The 7,630-nt window shown below is 49.2% G+C and overlaps 1 long non-coding RNA gene across 1 annotated transcript; it reads left to right on the top strand.

The window, feature by feature from the left end:
- Positions 1-1,141: 1,141 nt before the first annotated feature.
- Positions 1,142-1,969, top strand: LOC136500767 (uncharacterized). The gene is made up of 3 exons (XR_010770104.1): positions 1,142-1,157; positions 1,482-1,531; positions 1,795-1,969. It is a non-coding gene; the product is annotated as an uncharacterized lncRNA (long non-coding RNA).
- Positions 1,970-7,630: the final 5,661 nt, after the last annotated feature.

The following is a 7,630-nucleotide window of genomic DNA, read 5'->3' as shown; positions in this document are numbered from 1 at the left end:
CAACCATATCATTTATCAATCTTGAAAGTTATTGTATGTTGTTTCATTCCCTATTTTAGGTAGCCCTGGGTGTGGTCTATGCAGTACCTACTGAGTAATGTACCTTGGGAACCATTCAAGGTTGGAGGAGAATAAGGATAGCTGCTCTAGGACAACTACCCCGAGTTCATTGCCAAAAAAGGCATCGACAATTGAATTTGGAACTGTATAGCTGCATGATTAGGATTCAACATTGCCATAGTGATTTGAAAATTTTGTTTGGTAGTTTGAAAGGTTTCAGTTTCATGCCGCCATTGCCATCGATCGCGGGGGCCACTCTCCGCCATCAGACGGGCCTAGCATCCACACAGCGATGTAGGGCCATGTATCTGCACCTCATCCCACTTGTAGATCACCTAGAAACCTTTGAGAAGTCAAGTGGACAGTAATCCTCAAACATCTTTAATTAGGTAATTGCCCGGTAGATGATGACGCTTGTCGCTTTTAAGCTTTTTATTTAGTTATAGAGATAGGGATTAGTATAGACACTAACTTGATAAAAGATAATGTTGGTACAACCCTGTATATCCTTATCCAGTTACACTCTCTTGTGCTTTATTCTATTATATACTTATGTGTGATGCATTTTTGCTTTCTTTGGTCTTTTTCTGAAGTGACATTTCGTTCGTTATCTTCGTACTTAGTTGCTGTGATTTATAGAGCATCTTGGATGGTAAAGAAGTAGATGACCAGCCAGTTCTTATGTGAAAAGGGACCATTTGGGGCCTTGAAAATTAGGATTGGATAGTGAAGTATGGTGTTATCTTTGCATTAATTGGTGATTTATAGAGCATCTTTGATGGTAAAGATGTGTTAATTATTGTTCCTTCTCTTGCTTGGATCTACATTTTGTGGGTGAGAGGTTTCTTGGATTAGTACCAGTACTAGCATCTTGCCTAGGATGCATTAGGTTTTGTGATAGATAGTTCATCAAGGGAAGTTTGTGTTGCATGAAAAGTTGGGTTGTATCTATCAATCAACCTTGTTGCAATAGACCAAATGATGTCCTTGTCGTTGCTGTAAAATAGTGGCAAAGCCTGATAGGGAGTCAAAGGAGATAGAGATATTTGGAGTGCAGGGAATCCCTGCACATGTATTGGCTGCTCATTATGGAGAAGGTATGATGGTTTTTCTGCTGTAAAATGTTTTCTTACATTTTTTGGATGACCAGAGAGTGCTGAAACTGTGATGAACTTAGAAGGGCTCCGTTTCTGTAGTTTCTTTTTTCATAGTAGCAGTTGTTTTGTTCGCCTTATCACTAGGAAAGCAGTACACATTGTAGGTTTCTAGACTACTCTAGCTGCATATAATGCTCACATATAGAAAGTATAATGAAATTATGCATGCATGGGAAATAATTGAATTTAAGAGCTGAACTTGCTATTTTGTATCATTCCAGAAAGAGTGTTACAACTTTTCCCTTTTACCAACATTTGTTTCAGGTGTGGAAGAAGATCCTTCAGCAAAGGTAGCCAAAGTAGAAGTGCCGCAGGTAAGGCCTGTTGTTATACCTAATTCGGTAGGCATGGCATTTCCTCCGTGACTAGCTTATATTTCCTCCTTCCTCTACTTGCACCAATTTAATATTTTCTTTCCCCATTCCGTTCTTTCTATACAAGCTATTGATTTGTATGTATGGAATTGTCATGTAAGGTAATTGGACAATGGTTGCCGAGTTACCTAGATGGTGCTGATATTTTCTTTTACCATTTTTGTTCATCGACATATATCATCATTCTCACTTTGATTTTGCAGTCCCTTTGTGTATGTGCCACTGACAAACTCACACCGCTTCCCAAGTCATAGGCGCATGTCCTACACATGATTGCGGCCCTCCGTCCTCACATGGCACAAGGGGAAGCTGTGGGCTATGGCACTGCGTCACCAACGCCATGTGCCAAGGTAGTCAATCTCACAAATGTGTAAATGATGAGGAATGCATGCATTTTCAGAAGAAATCTGACATCTCCTGGGTAGGTTAGAGTCTCCTATACAACTAAAAAGAACAAAGCGTCGACACTTTTTGGTGCGATATTCCAACATGGGTCCATCGTCCTGCCTGCTGCGTTCCCATATCCTCACTCCGACGCGTGGTCGTCCCTTGCGATATTTAAAAGGAAAGAGCTAAAATGAAACCGCTGCTGTGATTTAGCTTCAAACCTCGCTCCCATGATTTGAAAAGGAAGGATCACTCCCGTGATTCATCTGCACGGCTATGCATCCACCGCGCTCCATTGTCGCCCTCATCGTGCCACCGCCGCATGTGCCTGCCCGGCTCCTACGCCAGCTCATAGTTGGCTGCGCCGTCGTCGCCTGTGCCCGCTCGTGCGATCTCCTCCTCGCTCTCCTCCAATCCTCCCCGTAGCACCCCTCCACCGACCACCCTCACCAACACCTGTGACCCCCACGTGACCAGGGAGCCAGGCCACCACCACCGAGGATTGCCTCCACGTCATCGCTCCAAGCTCCTGGTTCTCACCGACCACCAGCATCCACGTCGATGTCCATATCTACGTCCCTGATCTGGCTCGCCCACATCTACGTTGCTAGATCTTCATCAGGCCCTTCACCGGCGACGAAGACCCATGGCAGCAGAAGCCGGGAGGGTGCCCGCACGTCCCTCCCCCCAATCTAGCTTGTGTCTTCGTCGGTCCTGCTATGCTGCCAAATCCTTCGCTCCTGCCGCACTTCCACCTCCCTCCCGTCCTGTGAGGAGCACCACCAGGTGTGCCAATCCCTTCTCTTCCCTTCCTATTGTGTGAAACCGAGCACCCAAACCCTACCTAACTTTGATCTAATTACATGTGTGTACATGTATTATGCCTGCTAACTTCGATCCCTTTCAAAGGTTATCATCAGGATTCAAGTATTGTGTTCATTTCTTTGCACTGCTTCTCAAGAGGATTGTTTCTGTTTATCGCTTGACACAGGGTTCCTGGTTGACCTTTCTAGATGTGTGACTCCTTTTAACTACTAATTTTTGCTGTGTTTCTAAGGGATTAACCCATAGCAAGTTGTGTCCTTCTGATAAGGTACTCTCTCAGCTTCAATTACTACATGCTTAGTAGCTATATGAAACTATCCTGCCATCAAAATAATTGTATAACTATCATCATTCACTTCATCACTTGATCAGACTTGTAGGGCATACAGCTAAGCACTTGGGTTTATTGTATGAGATCAATGTTAATGTTAGCCATACGTAGACTTGCAGTGAATTAGCAGCTTGGTCTATATTATTCTGTAGATTACCTGTCGCTGTAGAAAGTGACCAACAAGTAAATATTTGTAGTTTTGTCATACGTTGTGATCGGAGGTGGCCTAGCACTCAATGACATAGGGTTTATACTGGTTCAGGCAACGTGCCCTATGTCCAGTTTGAGTCAGTCGGTGACTTTATTCCTGAGCCTAGGTGCTCGAAGTTTGCAGTGGGGTTACAAACGAGAAGAAGAAAGATGGGGTGCATGAGAGGTCTGGTCGGCTCCGGTCGGAAGGGCCGAGAGCGACGGAAGCTCCTCTATGAGCTAAGTGTTCAAGCATGTGCTTGAGGTCCAAACCTGGCGGTTCTGTGGTTGTGAGCTAGTGACCTTGAATGAACTTGAATCAACTTGAATCTTGGGAGAGAGCACATCCCCTTTTATAGATGAATGGGATGGCCTTACAAGTGAGAGGGAGAGAGTTCGTATGCTTCTAAGTCTTGTTGCCCACACCGGTGGGTATAGGAGGATGGTAGGTACCCACAACACTGTTGGATGTCGGTTGTATGTGGGAGGTTATGTCGTCTTGTTTTTGATATGGCAGATGTCTGCACCTGCATATATTGTTGATGCCCAGAGGCATGTGAGGAGTTTCGCCATGTTCACTTGGTATGGTAAATCCCGGCGCCCACAACACTGTCGATGCCCAGAGGCATGTGGGGGCCTTACCGTATGGGAGTTAACGGTGCCCATAATACTGTAGAGGAAAATGTCGGCGCCTACAATAATGTTTGTGTCAAGGCGGTTGCAGAGTACTGTTACTGCAGGTGACAGGGTATGGTCCCTGGTTTCATGGTTTGACATGAGCGCCTTGCCTTCGCTCCCTGGTCCTTTTTGGGCGGGCATCCCTGGTCGGTTGGTCCCAGTCGGCTCTGGTTGCACCAGTCAGAGAAGAGTAGTGAGCAGGGTCTTTGCATACCCTTGTCGGAGATGTGGGGTTGGAGTCGGAGGTAGTGCTTTGCTAAGCCTATCGGCCGGAGAGACCGTCCGGAAGCGGCTGGAGACCGAAGTGAGCGCTCCAGTCAGAGAGGTGGGCTGGAGTCGACAAGCGGGCGCTGTTCCTCCTCGGCCAGACCTTCTGGTTGGTGACTAGACTGCCCTTATGGCCTATTGTTTTAGACTCTTGGGCCGGCCCATGAGTTGCGCGTTGTCTGCTTAGGCCGAGCCTTCACGAGGAAGCTGGTCTGTGAGGGACCCTAGGTTTATAAACCCAACAGGAGCCCCCGAGCCCCCGGGCGATTCGAGCAAAATCATCCAGGGGATTTTTGTCTCATTGGTGGGTGCGCGTGAGCGCACCCACGGGTGTAGCTCCCGAGCCCCCAGGCGGTTTAGGCAGAACTATCTAGGGGGTTTTCTATGTTGTCAGCGGGGGAGGTTTTTGTTTCATCGGTGGGTGCGCGCGAGCGCACCCATGGGTGTAGCCCCTGAGCCCCCAGGCGGTTTAGGCAGAACCGTCTAGGGGGTGTTTTGTTAGCGGGTGTGTGCGCGTGTTTTTCAGTCAAGATGGAGTTGTTTAACCAAGGCGTCATTGTGTAGCCGAGGTGGTTAGTTGTTTTTAGGAATCGGGTGAGACGGAGCTCACGGATCCTGGCGTCGATGCACGCTGTGGGATCGGGCGAGGCAGTTAGTTTTTTAGGGATTGGACGAGACAGAGTTTGCGGATCCTGGCATCGGTACGTGCCATGGGATCAGGTGAGTCAGAGTCGTGGATCCTGGCCTTGGTGTGGCCCGCGCAACTGAGGCAGTTAGTTTAGTTAGTTTGGGATTAGGCGAGCCGGAGCTCATAGATCCTGATGGGGCGAGTTCGGAGTCATAGACCCGGGTGCTTTGGAGCGTAGTTGGAGCATAGCCAGATGGGGCGAGTTCGGGGTCACAAACCTAGGTGTCTGGAGCCCAGTCAGAGCATAGCCAGATGGGGCGTGTTCGGGTCGCAGACCTAGGTGTTTGGAGCATAGTTGGAGTGTAGCCGGATGGGGCCAGTTTGGGGTCATAGACCCAAGTGTTTGGAGCATAGTCAGAGCATAGCCGGATGGGGCGAGTTCAGGGTTGTAGACCCAGGTGTTTGGAGCGCAGTTCGGAGCGTAGCTAGATACGGCGAGTTCGGGGTCGTAGACCTAGGTGTTTGGAGTGTAGTCGGAGTGTAGCCAAATGGGGCGAGTTTGGGGTCGCAGACCCAGGCATTTTTTGTGTCTTAAGCCCTCGAGCCCTATTGGGCCTTAGTAGGGGTCGGTGTGAGTTGTGTGCATTACCCCGTCCTCGGTTCCTCACAACCGGAGGGGCTGAGTTTTGTCACTTGTCCCGATCGCTCGGGCTCGAGTGACGCGCTCGGTGAGTTCGCTAATGGGTATGATTGAGTGGAATCCGGGTCCGTCATTCATGATGGGGTCAGCATAGCCCTCTTGTGACATTCCACTGCTCCTTTACCTACAACCTGGCAGATGCCTGGGTCGTTCTGGAGACCGACCCGGGTGACCTAACGGCCTCTCCTTGATGGAGATTCTGTGGGCTTGGCAAGAGGTTTAGGATCAAATGAGAAGGTTGAGATGACCCTATCTACCAGACTGGGCGAGGGCCGCACAGGGCTCATCTATGTTTTTCTCCCCTAGCTCTATTGTTGCTCATGTTGAATGAGGCAACTGCTGCTTCGTGACGCAATAGGGAGCATTGTGATGCATTTTGCTGCACGTGCGATGCTTAGTTCTTGAGCCCCGGGTAGTTTAGGGCCCGAATCATCCAGGAGGCACGGGCGTATGGAATGAATGCGTGTATGGATGTATGAAATGATTATAAAGAAATAGAGGGGGTTGGTAGTGTTTACCTTGATGACTTGAATGATGGGGTTTGGAGAGCTTCAGTCGGAAACGTCTGATCGGGACCCATGCTCGTCGTTCGTGATGGAGATGGCATGGCCTACACGGGCGTCCCTTCGCTTCCTACCTGTCTCTCAGTGTGTTTTTTTGAGCCATTCAATTGACTTAGGAAGCCCGATGGTCTCTCCCAGCGGAGATCCCATTTTGGGTTTTTCCAAGTCCTGCCTGGGGATGCAGAGAGCTACCTGCATGTGGTGATGCTTCGGTTTTCATGCCCGATCATGCAATAGTGGTGGGCCATACCCAGGCCATGTTTTGTCTCACCAAGCGGCGTTCTATTTGACCCGGCGTCGTTCCGTCTAACCCGACGTCGTTCCGTTGGCCAGCGTGCATCCCATCGGTCAGGGTGTGTCCCATCATTTCCCATCCACATTGAATGGGGGAAGGGGGAGAATTTTTTGCTCTAATATTTTGCCCCTCTTCGGCTGCTGCATTCCTTCCTTAAATAGGGGGAGGGAGAGGGCTCTCCGTTGTAGTCCTTTGCCTGTTCTCCAACTATTATTTGTCCTCCTTCTTCTTTCTCACCTAGAGTGCTTGTATGCCATGGCAGTTCCTAAGTGAGAGAGGGGGTGAGCGAGGGGGAGGACTTATAGATCCTTTCATGGATCTAGAGCGCGATGTCAAGCTACACGCTGCCTAGGGTGGTGCTGGATTCATTTGTGAGGCCTTCTTCGGGATGGAGCCATCTATGGACTTTCTCCGGTGGATCTTCACCAGGCGAGCCTTGTCAGAGGGGAAGGTCCTCAGGATCGTGCCGGTGGAGGGTTCTGCGCCTGCAACTGCACAGGTTGGCTAGTTCATAAAGTTTGATGAGATCTCTTCTAGCCATGGCGGCCATACCTCGGTAGTAGCATCCCTGACTAGGAGCTGCCTTGACTACATGAGAAGGCTAGGAGCTCCATGCTCTTCTGCTGAGCATCTATGGGTGCGACACCCTTGAGGCACCTGTTGCGCTCGCCGAAGTCAAGGGAGTAGAACCGGGTGGGTCCCTTGAGGTACTCATTGCGCTCGCCGAAGTCAATGGAGCGGAACTAGGTGGGTCCCTTGAGGTACCCGTTGCGCTCGCCTAAGTCGAGGGAGCAGAACTAGGTGGGCACCAGCAGAGGTGGTTATGTCCGGTGGCGTGTGCCGTGGTTTCTCCTTTGGTGTTCAGGCGATGTCGTCGAGCGGCTGCAGTAGTATTTGGAGTAGCAGTAGAAAATGTAATAGTTGAGTTCATGGGTGAGTCCCCATGTGAATAGTTTTTTTGTATCAATGAATACATCAGTACTGTTTTTTGATAGAATCACTATCCGTTCCTTGTTTTTATCCTAGCATATCTTTTGTTTTTATCCTTTCTTTTTCATACCTGCCCATTAGTTCTGTAGGCTGCAGCCTTTTTTAAGAGTCTGGGCATGGCCTGCGGGGCTTGGCTACTCATAACCGTAGGTCGTGGTGGGGTGCGTTCAGTTAGGAGTAAGAAAA

This window comes from Miscanthus floridulus, chromosome 13 (genome assembly GCF_019320115.1).
Source record: "Miscanthus floridulus cultivar M001 chromosome 13, ASM1932011v1, whole genome shotgun sequence".
In the NCBI taxonomy this organism is placed as follows: Eukaryota; Viridiplantae; Streptophyta; class Magnoliopsida; order Poales; family Poaceae; genus Miscanthus; species Miscanthus floridulus.
Note: the sequence above shows the minus strand (reverse complement) of the source record. Positions and strands in the feature narration are given on the sequence as shown.